Source organism: Oryctolagus cuniculus, chromosome 12, assembly GCF_964237555.1.
Source record: "Oryctolagus cuniculus chromosome 12, mOryCun1.1, whole genome shotgun sequence".
Taxonomy (NCBI): Eukaryota; Metazoa; Chordata; class Mammalia; order Lagomorpha; family Leporidae; genus Oryctolagus; species Oryctolagus cuniculus.
Genome location: NC_091443.1, coordinates 36922296 through 36938088, shown reverse-complemented (window position 1 = coordinate 36938088; position 15793 = coordinate 36922296). Strand labels below are relative to the sequence as shown.

Here is a 15793-nt window from a genome sequence, read left to right as displayed (position 1 = left end):
CTAACTCTGCCTGTCAAAAAAAAAAAAAAAAAAACTACAGAAAAGATGTTGGTTTAGTTCAGCTTAAGGAGTTCAGAGTCTCCCTACCTTAGGTATCACACAAGCAGCAAGCATTGCCACACTGTTGGAGCACAAAGCAGAAAAGTTCTTTTTCTACTAGATTTCCATGAGTTTAATCTAAAAAGAAATCCAGTCAGCAATGAAAGCTTGGAAATCTAGTTTATAGACTTCCATCCTAGTAGCAGAGAGCACAGGGCATGTATGGGGCTGAGAAAGATGAGTAAACAAATGGCATCTATGGTCATGAGGAAGACTGGACTAATTTTCATTCTCATGCTAAATTTGTTGGAATTTCTTTCAAACATTTCTTTAAATTAGTTTACCTTATATATTTAAGATGTACCCCTGATACTTTGATACATGTAGTAAAATGATTACTATAGTCAAGAAACTTTACACATCCATCATCTTGCAATTACTCCATTGTGTGAAGGTATGCAGGACAGGAAGTAGGTGGGGAAAAAAGGACTTAAAATCTACTCTCTTAGTATTTTCCCATGTTTACACTATATAATTGTTGTATTTTTCTCTAGTGTAATCTTGAGCTCACCTTCTCTCTCTCTTTCTCTCTCTCTCTCTCTCTCTCTCTCTCTCTAACTCACTAGACAGTTTAGCTTTGCCCTGATGGAGCCCCAGGGAAGGTGATCACATTGTTTACAATTTGTCTTTCCAAATATACTTCTTTATGCTGGTGGAAAGCCTAATGCATAAGTGTCAGATACGAGATCAGGTGTCCATCATACGAGATGTGCTTCTGTCCAGTCTATATCTACCAACATAATCACTCTTCAGGAGAGCTCTGACTGTGAAAGAAGTTAAGGTTGGGTCTGTCAGTCAGGTGAGGCACAAACAATACAGGACAGTAAAACACATGAAATAACATAACTGTTACAGATTCCAGAAAGAAAAGGGGAACAATCTCTCAGGGCCAATAGGAAAAGGAAGCCTTCCAGAACTTGGACTAAGCCAACTGGTGACAAGCAAGAGACAAAGGGGAAAGACCTATGGGCCAAAGTGTCTAAAGGGTTCAGGGCATTACACAAGCAGGATTCTCTCTGGAGTTCTGATGGGTGGATTTTGAGCAAACGGGCTCAAGTTCATGGAAGTAAGAGTCACACTGTGGCTGATATGGTCACTGAACCTATCTGTGCTGTCCATGTTGGGTATTGGTGTCAGCGGGGCGAGTCAGGTGGGTTGGCTCTAACAGACCCATAGGAAGGTGGTCACCAGGGGTCACCTGTATAAGATAGACATCTAGAGGAACCACCTTCAGGAACTAGGAAGAGGTAAACAAGTAGTAACTGTATCAGGGGGACTAAGTCCTGCTATTCTAGTATGGGAAAATCCAACTTACATTGAAAACAGAGACCAAGTCAATGTAAAATCAAAAGAACTCATTACCATAACACAATGTTATTAACTACAGTCCTACACATCAGATTTCAAGACTCACTCATCTTCATAAACATAACTTTGCACTCTTTGACTTACAACTCCTTGGTTCCTCCCCTCAATAACCTTTCTATTCTCTGTGTATTTGACTTTTCCTTTCTTAGATTTCACATAAAAATAAACCCATAGTATTTTTCTTTATGTGTCTGGCTTCCTTCACTTAGCCTAATGTCCTCCAGTTTCATCCAAGATATTGTACCTAGTAGATCTTCTTTTCTAAGGCTGAGTAATAATCCACTATATATACAAGTACATGCCAAAATTTCCTTATCCATACATCGTCAGTTGTGTCCACATCTTAGCCATACTGCATGAGGCCAAAATGAAGAAATGAAGATATTTTTATGAGGTGTAGATTCCATCTCCTTTAGATATTCACCTAGAGGGATTGCTGGGTCATAGGGTAGCTCAACTTGAGGAAGCTCTATACTGTTTTCCATAATGGCTGAATTATTTTACATTCCCACCAACAGTGTGCAAGAATTTAAATTCAGGTATTATAGACCTCCATTCTCAGAGTTGCTGAAACGAACTCAGGTAGTATATGGAAGGTGCTCAGCACTGGGTAAGACATCAGTTAAGCATTCACACTAAATTGAAAGAGCAAGAAATGGATTAATATCTTTCCTTTAGGGCTTCTGCTGAAAAATAAAATTAGTTCTTCAAGAGAGAAGAAATCAAATGAGGAACAAGCCTCAAACCAGGAACTGCCTCCTTGTTGAACATCAGTATATAACTATTACTACTGGAGTTTTCTTTGGAAATACAACTAGTTGTGACGTTAGTCACACCACTTACATTCTTTATTAAAAATTTTAAAAAGCAAAAATCTTTTTACCAGTTAAACTTCTGATTCGGTGAAGTGCTAACCCTTTTAACTGTAATGTAACTTTAAAATACGTCATCTCAAAAAGTAAAAACAAAAAAAAAAAGACACAAAGGGAAAAGGAAAAAGGGTGGAAGGGAGAGAGAAGAAGGGAGGGAGGAAGGAAGGGAGAAGGAAATATCATAATGTTCTTAGAACTGTGTCTATAAATCACATTGAATCTATTAAAAATGAATTAAAAGTAAAATTAAAAAATATAAAATGAGTTAGGAGGCAAAAATATAATAAAATAAAAAATCTAAAACATTGCTGACTTAAAATTTCATGTTAAATGTTCTTTACAAATTGGAATGAGAGTGCATGGCAGTGTCATTTACAAAGATACTATAACATAGCTTTGTTTCTGGAGTGTGTGTATTTAGCTAATTCTACCACATGAACTTTCACAGTTACATATTTGGGAGGGGGTAGGTCACTGATATATCTGGGTGCCTTCTCATTAATAGACTGGGGTCATGCCCAGTCACTCCAGGCAGCTATCAGCAGCAGCTAAGGGTCAAATAGGTGCAATAAAATCAAGAGAAGGTGAATATTATCACAACATCATTTGAACTCTTTATTCCACTATGCTTGTTTCCCAGAAGACTTGCTGTTATTAAAAACAATGTCATACTTTCACCAAAAATAATTTAATTTGGATATCTGACCTTTTCTCATACAGCTACAAATATGTCCATATGAAAGCATTTGGCACATGAAACATACAGTGTCTTAGGGCACAAATGCCCTCATTTGCACTGTTTTTTGGGGAAGCAATGAATCTACCTTGGAATCTCAGTGCCTATAATAGTGATGGACCAATGCTCAACATATGTTTGAAATGCATGCATTTGTGCTTGCATATTGAATTCAATAAACTAATAATTGAATAAGTGACTTGGAAAAGAGAGTGTTGGGAAGTTATTCTGAGCACCTCTTGTTTATACTCCTGTGGTACAATGATCTTCCTTTTATTTACTTGTTGAATATTAGGATTAGTGGCAAATTAAGCCTGTGAATATAGAGTGGATTAAAGTCATATCTTTGCAAAAACTGATGACGAGAGAGGAGGGAAAGATTGGGGGTAAACAGAGAGTGAGGGAAGAGTGGTTGTCTCCTTGGAACTGTACCTAAGGAATGCATGAAATCTGTTCTCTTTAAATTAACTTAAAAAATTTAAATATCCACCATAAAAAGGGGGAAAGATTTTAAGATTTAGAGATTATATGACTTTACTTCTTTTTTTTTTAATTTATTTGACAGATATAGTGAGAGAGAGAGACAGAGAGACAGAGAGAAAGGTCTTCCTTCCTTTGGTTCATCCCCCAAATGGCCGCTATGGTCAGAGCTACACTGATCCGAAGCCAGAAGCCAGGTGCTTCCTCCTGGTCTCCCACGTGGGTGCAGGGCCCACCCAAGCACTTGGGCCATCATCCACTGCCCTCCTGGGCCACAGCAGAGAGCTGGACTGGAAGAGGAGCAACTGGGACTAGAACCCGGTGCCCATATGGGATGCTGGCACCACAGGCAGAGGATTAGCCAAGTGAGCCACGGTGCCGGCCATGACTTTACTTCTTTAACAAAATGGATGAGAAAAATCCTTGTCCATAGAGCTGTAATTCCCCCCCCCCGACACAAAATTATACAGGGAGTCCAATACAGGCCTTCCAGTTCAGAGAACTTGACACTCATCATGTCTGCTTTCCTCCTTATAGACGAACTCATCCCAAATGCTTATTAATAGTCACACTGGGCTAGAAACCAGAAAACTCAAGTTCAAAAATTGCCTTCCACTTACTAAAAACATTAAACAAATCATCTCATCTCTTTGAACACAACCTTCTACAGCTTTAAAATGGACATAACACTGCCCTTCTCAAAAGCAGTTGTGCAGGGCGTAGCAGGTAAAGCCGCAGCCCGCAGTGCAGGCATCCCATGTGGGTGCCAGTTCTAGTTCCAGGTGCTCCACTTCTGATCCAGCTCTCTGATATGGCCTGGGAAATCAGTAGAAAATGGACCAAGTCCTTGGGCCCCTGCACCCATGTGGGATACCCAAATTTTCCTAGCTCCTGGCTTCAGATTGGCACAGCTCTGGCTGTTGTAGCCAATTGGAGAGTGAACCAGCAAATGGAAGACCTCTCTCTCTCTCTCTTCCCCCATCCTCTCTCTCTGCCTCTCCTCTCTCTATGTAACTCTGACTTTTAAATGAATAAATAAATCTTTTAAAAATAAAAGCAGCTGTGCAGATCAAAGAGCACCAAAGTCCAAGTCTTCTGTAGACTACAATTCTGTAGAAATTAAAGGTGCTAGCTTACTGGGATTATAATTAGTAATAAAAGTTCAAATTCAGATGGAGATAAATTTTTCAGTCTTTCAGAAAGGGCCTAGCATTGTGGCACAGCGGATTAAACAGCCACTTGTGACACTGGCATCCCATATCAGAGTGCCGGTTTGATTCCCACTTGCAGTCCAGCTTCCTGCAAATGCACCTGGGAAGGCGGCAGAAGATGGCCTAACTGTTCAAGTATCTGCCTCCTGCTGATGGAGTTGGAGACCCCAGTGGTGTTCCTGGCCCCTGGCTTCAGCCTGGCCCAGACCTAGCTATTCTAGTCACTTGAGTAATAAACCAGCAGATAGAAAATATCACTCTCTCTGTCTCTCTCCTTTCATCCCTCTCTCCCTCTGCCACTCTGCCTTTCAGATAAATAAATATATACATCTCTTTTTAAAGGGGAGAAGAAAGAAAGCCAATTAGGAAAATACATCTATACTCAAAGCTATATTCTTTCAACTTGGACAGAATAAAGCTCATGTATTAAAATTAAGATTTATTTTCTATTATATGAATTAAAAACCCAAGGCTATGATCTGTTTGCATATCCCTCGAATGCATGTGTTGAAATCCTCACTCACGAAGTGATAGCATCAGGAGGAATCAGTGGGGCCTTTGGAAGGCTATTCCCTCATGAGTCGGATTAGTAGACTTAGAAAACAGGCCCAAGGGGGCTCATTCAGCCCTTCCATCACCTGAGGTTATAGCAAAAAATAGCCATCTATGAACTAGAAAGATGCCTTGGTCCTGGGCTTCTGAGCCTCACAACTGTGAGCAATACATGTTTGCTATTTGAAGCCACCCGGTTTACAGTATTTTGTTGTAACAGCCCAAATGGACTGAGATACCTACCACACTTGTTCGAGTGAACACTCTTCTAATCCTAGGACCCAAAGGATCATAGCAGTTTGAACAGTCAGTCATTTTGCTTTGTTTATAACACAGAACACACATCAGCCTGGTGTAGAAGTGGAGACTTTTGGAGCTTTGTGCCACCACCTCAGTAGAACATGTGGACAGAAGCAAGGGCATTAGACCAGAGGGCAAGAATTCAGGGTCCTCTTCCAGGAACAAGCTGCCCCCAGCATTGGCTGACAGCACAAGAGAGCCAGTGCAGCAGTCAACTACAAATCACTCCCAGTCCACCCCGGAATGGATGGGTCTGAAAGAAGCAGCAGCTGTTGCAACAGTCAGTTATCAAAGTGACCGCTGCTGGCTGGTTGCTGCTCACCAAAGCAAAGAGCAGCTAGCAGTGGGAGGGCTGGGAGAGAGGGACTGCGTCCTCTGACAGCAAGGGTATGACCTCTTCAAGCTACCCTCTGTGCTGCACTGTTGAGTCTTAGAAACTAAAGCATTCCAGGGGAACAACGTGCAAGGCGCCCGAAACTGCGAGAAAGAGGACACAGAACACCAGCAAACCAGAAAGCATTAGCTGTTGTCACGCTCAGAACAAACTTTGTTGTCCTTTTTTTCTAAATGATATTTTTAATAATCCCTTTACCCACAAGCAACTCAGATGATATTGGGTTTTCTGTGTTTCCAAGGGTTGCTAGGCAACGTTTCTAGGCAGCTGGAGATATTTCCATAGTAAGCAAGTCATGTTCTACCACAAAGGCCATGGTTTGAAAAATACATTTTTCATCTATCATCTATAAACCCAGTGTTTTAATACTAGGCGCCTTTATCATGGGGAAAATGAGATTCAGCATTTGATAACAGTAACTATAGAGCACTTTAGCATTGGACCCTGACATAATTCTGCTCTGGGAACACACAGTCACCAAAGTATGCATCAGTGTTTATAGGTATCATAAGTCAAGCATGGTCAACAAGATGCATCAAAGAAAATTCACCCAGGCAGGTTTTTTATTACATAAATAGAAGGAATTTTTTAAAAGAGCTTTTTAGAGGTTGATCTTCTGGTTTTAATTTGGTTTTTAATTCAAACCAAAGAGAATATGTTCTCTCCCTTGATTTTCTTTATTGCTGCATCAAAAATGTATTTGAACTAACCTGTGATACCATGGGATTTACTTGTGGGAGCCTCCAATGTTTTAATTAAAAATGCAAAATAGGAGCAAGCTTCATGGTATAGTGGGTTAAGCAACCACCTGGGAGGCCTGCATTTCATATCAGCCTGTTAGTTCAAGTCCTGGCTCTTCCACTTTCCATCCAGCTTCTTGTTAACACTTCCTGGGAGGTTTCAGATGATGGCTCAAGTGCTTAGGTCCCTACCAGCAACACAGGAAACCCATATGGAGTTCCTGGATCCTAGCATCAGCTTGGCCCAGTCCTGGCTGTTGTGGGAATTTAGGGAATAAACCACCAGATGGAAGATATGTCTATTTCTCTCTCCCTCCCTCTTTCTCTCTCTCTCCCCCTCCCTCCCTCCTCAACCTCCCTCTCCCTCTCCTTTCACTCCTCTCCCTCTCCATGTGTCACTCCGTATCTCAATTAGATGAAAATGATAAATGAATAAACATTTTTAAAATGTAAAATATACCAACAGTCTGTATATTTTTGCTAACTTCTAATTTTGATTCTCTTAGATGAGTATGAATATCCTCAGTGTGTGGGATGCTTTAAAAAATTTAAATGTTGATTGTGCCTGGAGGTTTAAAAAAAATCTCCAGAAACCCTGCTAAATCGCCTCTGTTACAGAAAATTAGCTTTTAACAATAAACATGCTAATCAATAGCGAGTGAAATTATTTCCCATTCTGGCTCATTGCCATTTCTGTGAAGCCACGCCGCAACTCCCTACTCAGGTCCCTCTTCCCCTCTGAAGCACACACAGTGCCAACTTCTAATTCTCAGGTTTAGCAATAGTTACATATCCTGAGTTCCAAAACTTTTGCAGAATTGGCATCTATACAGAACCTCTTTCAGAGTTTTCTTGAGCACAAATTCACTTGCTCGCTTTCACCTGCAAAAAAAAAAAAAAAAAAAAAATTCTAAGCCAGCAATTCTGGTTACTAGTTCCTCAAAAAGCTAAAAATATCAATTAAGCTTACCATATGCAAACAAAACCCTTTTTGAACCCATTTCTCTATTGTGCCCCTATACATGTAACCTCAGAAGGTATTCTAATTACTTCCAAAATAAGATATTTATATCTGATTATTTTCTGATTTGGTTTTCTATAGACCAAGAAGGGGAGAAAGAAAGAAAGAGAAAGAAAAATTCAAGTTTGAATTCTGTGGTTACTTTACAGAAAAAAAGGGTGGGAACTGAGGCTGAGAAATCTACCCTCAACAAAAGTAGACACAGTGGCACATTCATACTCCAAAAATGGGTATCCTCTGTAGTGGACAGTTTTCAAAATCAACCAAATCTATAGAATTAAGGCAATTTTAACATGTGTGTTCTCACCCAATTCTTTGTGCTATTAAACCATCACCACAACAAGGAAAATGTTTTTCTTTCTGCTAAACTACAGGCTCTTGTTGATTCATTCAACAAATCTTAAGACCCTACTAGACTCATATGCCAGGTACTCTGGCCACAGTCTGGGAACACCACCAATGCGAGTGTTTTTCTTGTCCTCAAGGAGCTTGTGATGCACGAAGGGAATGAAAACAACTAGCCAGGCCACGATGGCAGTGTTCTAATGTCAGACTGAAGTCAATGCAGGAGGCTAGGAAAGCCCAGGAGAGCTCAGGAAAGTCCTGGAGGAAGCCTCTCTGAACTGATACCTAAAGGACTGACAGAGGTGGCCAACAGAAGCTTGTAGAGAAGGGGAGGGAGGAAAGAGGTGTTTCAGACAGACGGAGCAGAGGTGTTTCAGACAGATGGAGCTACGAGTACAGAGGAAAGAAATACCTCTCTCAGCTGACAGATGGCCATCTTCTCTCTGAATGTTCACATGTCCTCCTTTTATTCCTGTCTGTGTCTTCATCACTGCTTATAGGACACCAGCAGTACAGGATTAGGATTTAGCCGAACAACTTCCTCTTAGTTCAATAACCTCTTTAAGACTCTAACTCTAAACACAGTATTCTGAGGTACTGGGAGTTAGTATGCCAACAAATAAAATTTGGAGAAACAAATTTAATTCATGACAGTCATTTTGGCTCTCGAGGTGGAGAAAGGAGAGATGTATGTTTCCAGGAGGAAGGGAGAGTCAATAGGATTCCAAGATCAATAAAAAAGTAAGGCCTGGGAATGACCTTCAAAAGTAAGGTCAAAGAAGGCATGATGATTTTGGTAAGCACTGTTCAGAAGAGCAGGGGACAGGGGCCTGCACTGTGTTAAGCCACCACCTGCAGTGCTGGCATTCTATGCAAGCACCAGTTCTAGTCCCGGCTGCTCTCTTCCCATCCAGCTCCCTGCTAATGCACCTTGGAAAGGAGCAGAGGATGATCCAAGAGACTGGACCCCTGTACCCACGTAGGAGACTGGGATGAAGCTTCTGGCTCCTGGCCTTGGTCTGGCCCAGCCCTGGCCATTGTGGCCATTTGGGGAATGAACCAACAAATGGGAGACTTCTGTTGCTCTCTGCCTCTGCAACTCCCTCTCTGTAACTCCACCTTTCAAATAAATTTAAAAAGAAGAAGAGTGGTGGACACCAACAGCCAATCACAGTACTTGTGGATGATCTGGGAGTTCAAAGGCACAGATGACCCCTCAGGAAGCTTACCTGGGGAAGACAGGAAAGAATTAATGGTAACTGATGGAAAACATAGTCCAAGAAAATGCTTTTTGTCAATTAGTAATTAAAATGGTTAAATTCCCACTGTGCACAAGGGTCTGAGGAAGGACAGTAGATGAAATCTTGCCGGAGCAAAATCAACATTTTGAGCCAATGGAAAAATTACTTTGGCGAGTTCAATTTCTATTTCGAAATCTTAGATAACTTCTAGGTCATGGAAAAAACATGACATGTATAAAATACCTTACATTAGTTTCCCAAAAAGGTACCAAAAAGTAGAGTAAAATTAGCACTTTCATTAACAGGAAATGTATGACACAAATATTACAAAATTAAAAGGTGGGGAAAAGAGGTGACATTGGTTTTGTGATACACAGTTTACTGTTGTTTTTTTTTTTTTGACATATAGAGTTAGGTAGTAAGAGAGAGAGAGAAAGGTCTTCCTTCCGTTGGTTCACCCCCAAAATGGCCACTACGACCAGCGCACTGCGATGATCCAAAGCCAGGAGCCAGGTGCTTCCTCCTGGTCTCCCATGAGGGTTCAGGAGCCCAAGAAACTGGGCTATCCTCCACTGCATTCCTGGGCCACAGCAGAGCTGGACTGGAAGAGGAACAACCAGGACAAGAACCCAGTGCCCATATGGGATTCTGGTGCTGCAGGCGGAGGATTAACCAAGTGAGCCATGGCGCCAGCCCTGATACAGTTTACTTTTTTTTTTTAATTTTTTTTATTTTTTTATTTAGTAAATATAAATTTCCAAAGTACAGTTAATGGATTACAATCGCTTCCCCCCACTATAAATTCCCTCCTACTCTCACCCCTCCCAACTCCTGCTCCCTCTCCCATTCCATTCACATCAAGATTCATTTTCAATTATCTTTATATACAGAAGATCAATTTAGTATATATTAAGTAAAGATTCCATCAGTTTGCACCCACACAGAAACACAAAGTGTAAAATACTGTTTCAGTACTAGTTATAGCATTACTTCACATTGGACAACACATTAAGGACAGATCCCACAGGAGAAGTAAGTACACAGTGACTCCTGTTGTTGACTTAACAATTTGAGACTCTTACTTATGGCGTCAGTAATCTCCCTAGGCTCTAGTCATGAGTTGCCAAGGCTATGGAAGCCTTTTGAGTTCGCCAACTTCAATCTTATTCCAACAGGGTCATAGTCAAAGTGGAAGTTCTCTCCTCCCTTCAGAGAAAGGTACCTCCTTCTTTGATGGCCCCGTTCTTTCCACTTGGATCTCACTCTCAGAGATCTTTCATTTAGGTCTTCTTTTTTTTTCCCCAGGGTGTCTTGGCTTTCCAAGCCTAAAATACTCTCATGGGCTCTTCAGCCAGATCCGAATGCCTTAAGGGCTGATAGGGCTGATTCTGAGGCCAGAGTGCTGTTTAGGACATCTGCCATTCTATGAGTCTGCTGTGTATCCCGCTTCCCATGATGGATTGTTCTCTCCCTTTTTGATTCTATCAGTTAGTCTTAGCAGACACTAGTCTTGTTTGTGTGATCCCTTTGACTCTTAGACCTATCAGTGCGATCAATTGTGAACTGAAATTTATCACTGGGACTAGTGAGACGGCATTGGTACATGCCACCTTGATGGGATTGTATTGGGATCCCCTGGCACAATTCTAAATCCACCACTTGGGGCAAGACCTGGAAGCAACCCAAATGCCCATCAACAGTAGACTGGATAAAGAAATTATTGGACATGTACTCTATAGAATACTATACAGCAGTCAAAAACAATGAAATCCGGTCATTTGCAACAAGATGGAGGAAAACATTATGCTGAGTGAATTAAGCCTGTCCCAAAGGGACAAATAGCATATGTTCTTCCTGATCGGTGACAACTAACTGAGCACCAAAGGGGAAACCTGTTGAAGTGAAATGGACACTATGAGAACCAGTGACTTGATCAGCTCTTGTCCTGACTGTTGATGTACAATGTAATACTTTATCCCTTTTAGTATTTTTTTTTTGTTCTAGTACAATTGGTTGAACTCTGTAATTAACACACAATTATTCTTAGGTGTTTCAATTTTAGCTGAAAATGATCCCTGTTAAATATAACAGTGGGAATAAAAGAGGGAGGAGATGTACAATTTGGGACATGTTCAAACAGTTTACGCTTTATAACCAAGATCCACAGCTCCAGGTGCAGGGCGGCAGCAGGAAGCCAACCCTCCAATCTGGTTCTGGGAAATCTGGTGATAAAATCAGCCCAAAATGCTTCCATGTGACACCACACACTGCCTAACACAACGAGCACTCTGGAAATAGTAAACAGTGTTTTCTATAGGAGAATGCAGCTCACAAGAATGTCACCCTCCCCCCCAACCCGTACTGCGGGAGATCTGCTCATGGTCCCTCTTTCTAGCCACCTGCAAAATGGCTTGAAAAACTGTATAAGCGAAAGTCCTCCAAGGCTTCTGGAGAGCCCCTGGTGCAAGTTCCCTCAGCAACCAGACAGATAAAAGCCCAGCCCTCTCTTTGGAGACTGTCACCACCTCTTTGCTTCAATACAGCATCCTATCTCTGTTGAGGTTGGCTCCATCTCCTTTTTCCTTCTCTCCTTTCTTGGGGTGTGAAAGGCCAGAACCCTCAGTCCAGGGGGACATTTTAAATGATACATGGAACAGGCCAGGGAAAGTTTGCCAAGTTAAATTTGGTACATAATTGCATCCACTCCATCTGCAAACCCAGCATGTGCAGGTGTCAGCCACTCCTGCTGAGTCTCATTAGGGCTTGTAGTTATTCTGCTGGCTACCACGTGGCTGGTTCTTCCCAGTAATTTGCTCTACCCTGACCACGTCCACTGCAGCCACCAATGTCTCACTTCCCCAGGTGGCAGTTTCTGTAGCTCCCGGAGCCACACTGTCACTGCTGCTAGATCTCTTTGGGCTGGGCCACCTTGATTTCACACTTATTTCCACTGAGGTGGAAACCACTTCACCAGAACCCTTTTCAAGGGGTGTGATTTAAAGGTGATTAAAAAAAGACCCTGTCTTTTGTTCAACACTGGATATACTTAATGACACTTAATGGTCTCAATCTAGCCAAACTTGTCAAAGTACTTGTCCATATTTCCCTCAACAGCTTCAGGATTCAGACTGCCCACAAATACTGCTTTCACTGGGTCTTTTTTCATAGTCAAGGCCTTTTCAGGGTCAGTGACATGGCCATCCAGCCTGTGCTCTTTCTGGTCCAGGACCTTCTCCACACCACACTGCTTGCGTCTTTGAAGAGGATAAACCCAAATCCTCTTGACTATCCACTGTTGGGATCTATTTTTATTGTGTAATCAATGATCTCTCTAAACTTAAAAATGGTCCTCTAAATCTTTTTTTGCTGGTATTCCAGCTCAGACCACTAAGGAACATTTTCCTGAAACTGTCAAATGAGATACATAGAACAAATATTAAAAAAGTAAGCTGTGATTTTTAGGAACAGCTGGTCCTGGCTAAGCTTTCACCGCAAGTATTATACAGCCAGTGTTCATGCAAAGTCTATGTAGACTCACCCTTAACAGTTGTATGGCTGTGGCCTACACTGTGATGTAGCTGGTAAAGCCTCTGCCTTCAAAGCTGGCATCCCATGTTGGCCCTGGTTCTAGTCCAGATTACTCAACTTCAAATCCAGCTCCCTACTAATGTGCCTGGGAAAGCAGTAGAAGATGATCCAAGTGCTTGGGACCCTGTACCCACACAGTAGACCCAAATGAAGCTGCTGGCTGCTGGTTTTGGCCTAGCCCAGCTCTGGGCATTGTGCCATTTGGGAGTGAACCAGTGGATGGAAGATCTCTCTCCCTGTCTTCTCTCTCTGTAACTCTGCATTTCAAACAAGTAAATAAATCTTAAAATAATAAAAGTCTGCACTATGCTTCCTTTGAAGGGTGCAAAATCTCCATTACCATCCAAATTCAATTTCAAACTCAACCCAGCCCTTCACAAAGCCAAAGACAATTGCAGGCCCTGGTTGTGAAAGGAGAAAAAAACAAAACACCTAGGGTCCAAGCCCTGACCATGCAGGATGGTAAGTACAATATTTTTTAAGGGGCTAGCATTGTTGGCATACCATGCAAGTGCTGGGTTCAAGTCCTGGATACTCCAATTCCAATCCAACTCCCTACTAACGCACTTGGGAAAGCAGTGAAAGATGGGCCAAGTGTTTGTGACCCTGCACCCATGTGTGAGACCCAGATTGAGTTCCTGGCTCCTGACTTCTGCCTGGCCCAGATCGGGCTGTTGTGAGGCATTTAGGGAGTGAAACAGTGAATAGAAGATGTCTTTGTTTCTGTCTCTCCCTCTTTCTCTGTCACTCTGCCTCTCAAATAAATAATCTTACAAAAAATAAAAGCTCCTAGAAAATATAATTAAAAGTTAAGTTTTTTAAAAAATAAAAAAGAAGTGATTTCCACATATGGTCAAAGACTGGAATACACCAAAATGATATCAATTATAGGGTTTGGGAGTTTACATTTAGGAATCATCTATTTTTTAATTTTCATCTATTTCTTTGATGTTAATACTAATAACAAAAGTCATCACTCATGGTTTATCAAGTATCATTAGGTAATGTGTGAAGCCTTCCTTCTGTTAGCTCCTTGAATCCTCAGAGAAACTCTGAGGTAACTGCCATAATTTTCTTCATTCTACAAAAAAGAAAGCTCAGGCTCATTGAAGTAAATCATTTAATAAAGTGAAGACAGAAATGATACCCAACCCCATTCATGCACATGCTCTTAAATCCTATGCCACCAACTCTTTTCAACTGGTATGCTTGTGTTTGAGAGGGAATGTGGTAAGGGGAGGTATTTTGTTTAACTTGGGGGAAAAGAAAGACAGAAACTACTTTATATGATAATAGCAAAAGAAAGAAATTTGTTTCTAGATTCTCCTAGCACTTATCACCTGCATCACAGAGTATAGAGCTTGGTTAAATTCTGCCTTGAGTGGAAGAAGCTTAGGAATTCATTGTTGTCTGTACATCTTGCCTGCCAATCTGATAAATTTCTCAAGGGTAGATATGTCTTCTATCCACATTACTATCACCACAAAAACTATCTCAGTGGTTTCAGCATAGGAATCTAATTAATGCTTGATAAATGTTTGCATATGGAATTGCTTGAATGTTAAACAAAATACTTAAATAGAACGAAACAGGACCATAATGTTCAGGGACACTGATTTCCATTTCTTGCTTAAATACTTGGGCCATTGATGATATTTGACACCATTTCCTAGAAGGGCTTTATTGGCTCTGAAAGAACAGGGTGATTCTCTTCTCCCCTACCGTTAACTTCATATTGATAAAAAGAGTCACTTTTGAAACTGAACAGAGACACTTTGAAGTTGCTTATTAGACATAGTCAATCAACACCAACAATCAATTATGCATCTTTGCTTTGCTGCTAACATCACTAATGGAACGAAGTTGACTCATACTATTAGCAGTCAAGGGCATGCATAAATGTAACATTAACTAGTTACAGCTTAATGGCAAAATCACTTCCTTAAGGAGACATTAGAATTAAGCTACTGTAACCCTTCATGCACCAAACTGGATTATTTCTATTTTCAAAACTTCATAACTCAACTTAAAGCCATTTTTTCAATGCAACAGTAGTCTCCTATTATCATGTATAGTAAGGCATAGAACGTCTAATGATAAAATGGGAAATAATGATGTTATGATACAATAGCACTTTTAAAGTAAAAGTTCACATGCTTAAGATAAATTTTCTGTCTCTACAGATTCATCAAAGGTCTGATTTCCTTTTCACATACATAATTCCAGGCCCCAAATTGCCAACATTCAAGGAAGTGCTGCATGGTGGTTGTGCAGCATGAGGAGTTACATTACTTGGAACCAAATCGCAAGTTTATTACATGTGTGATCTCAAAAAGCTAACTTTGTTGCCTTAATTTCCCCAACTCTATAAAGAAGATGATGGGGTCGGCGCTGTGGCGCAGTGGGTTAACGCCTTGGCCTGAAGAGGCAGCATCCCATATGGGCGCCAGTTCTAGTCCCGGCTGCTCCACTTCCGATCCAGCTCTCTGCTACGGCCTGGGAAAGAAGTAGAAGATGGCCCAAGTCCTTGGGCTCCTGCACCCGTGTGGGAGATCCAAAACAAGCTCCTGGCTCCTGGCCTCAGGCACAACTGCGGCTATCTGGGGAGTGAACCATCAGATGGAAGACTTTCTCTCTCTCTCTCTCTCTCTCTCTCTCTCCTCTTTCTGTGTAACTCTGACTTTCAAATAAATAAATAAATCTTAAAAAAAGATTATAAAAATAATGAAACAATATAAATATGAGATGCTAATAAGTAAATGGTAATATAGGTGATTCTGACCAAAGGGCCACCTAATTTTTATTAAGGTAAATTTCACATAACATAAAATTCACTATTTCAAACA

General features: G+C 41.1%; 1 pseudogene; it reads right to left on the bottom strand.

Moving 5' to 3' along the window:
• Positions 1-12115: 12115 nt before the first annotated feature.
• The window catches only part of LOC100345707 (heterogeneous nuclear ribonucleoprotein A/B-like), a 64195-nt pseudogene continuing 60517 nt past the window's right edge, over positions 12116-15793 (bottom strand).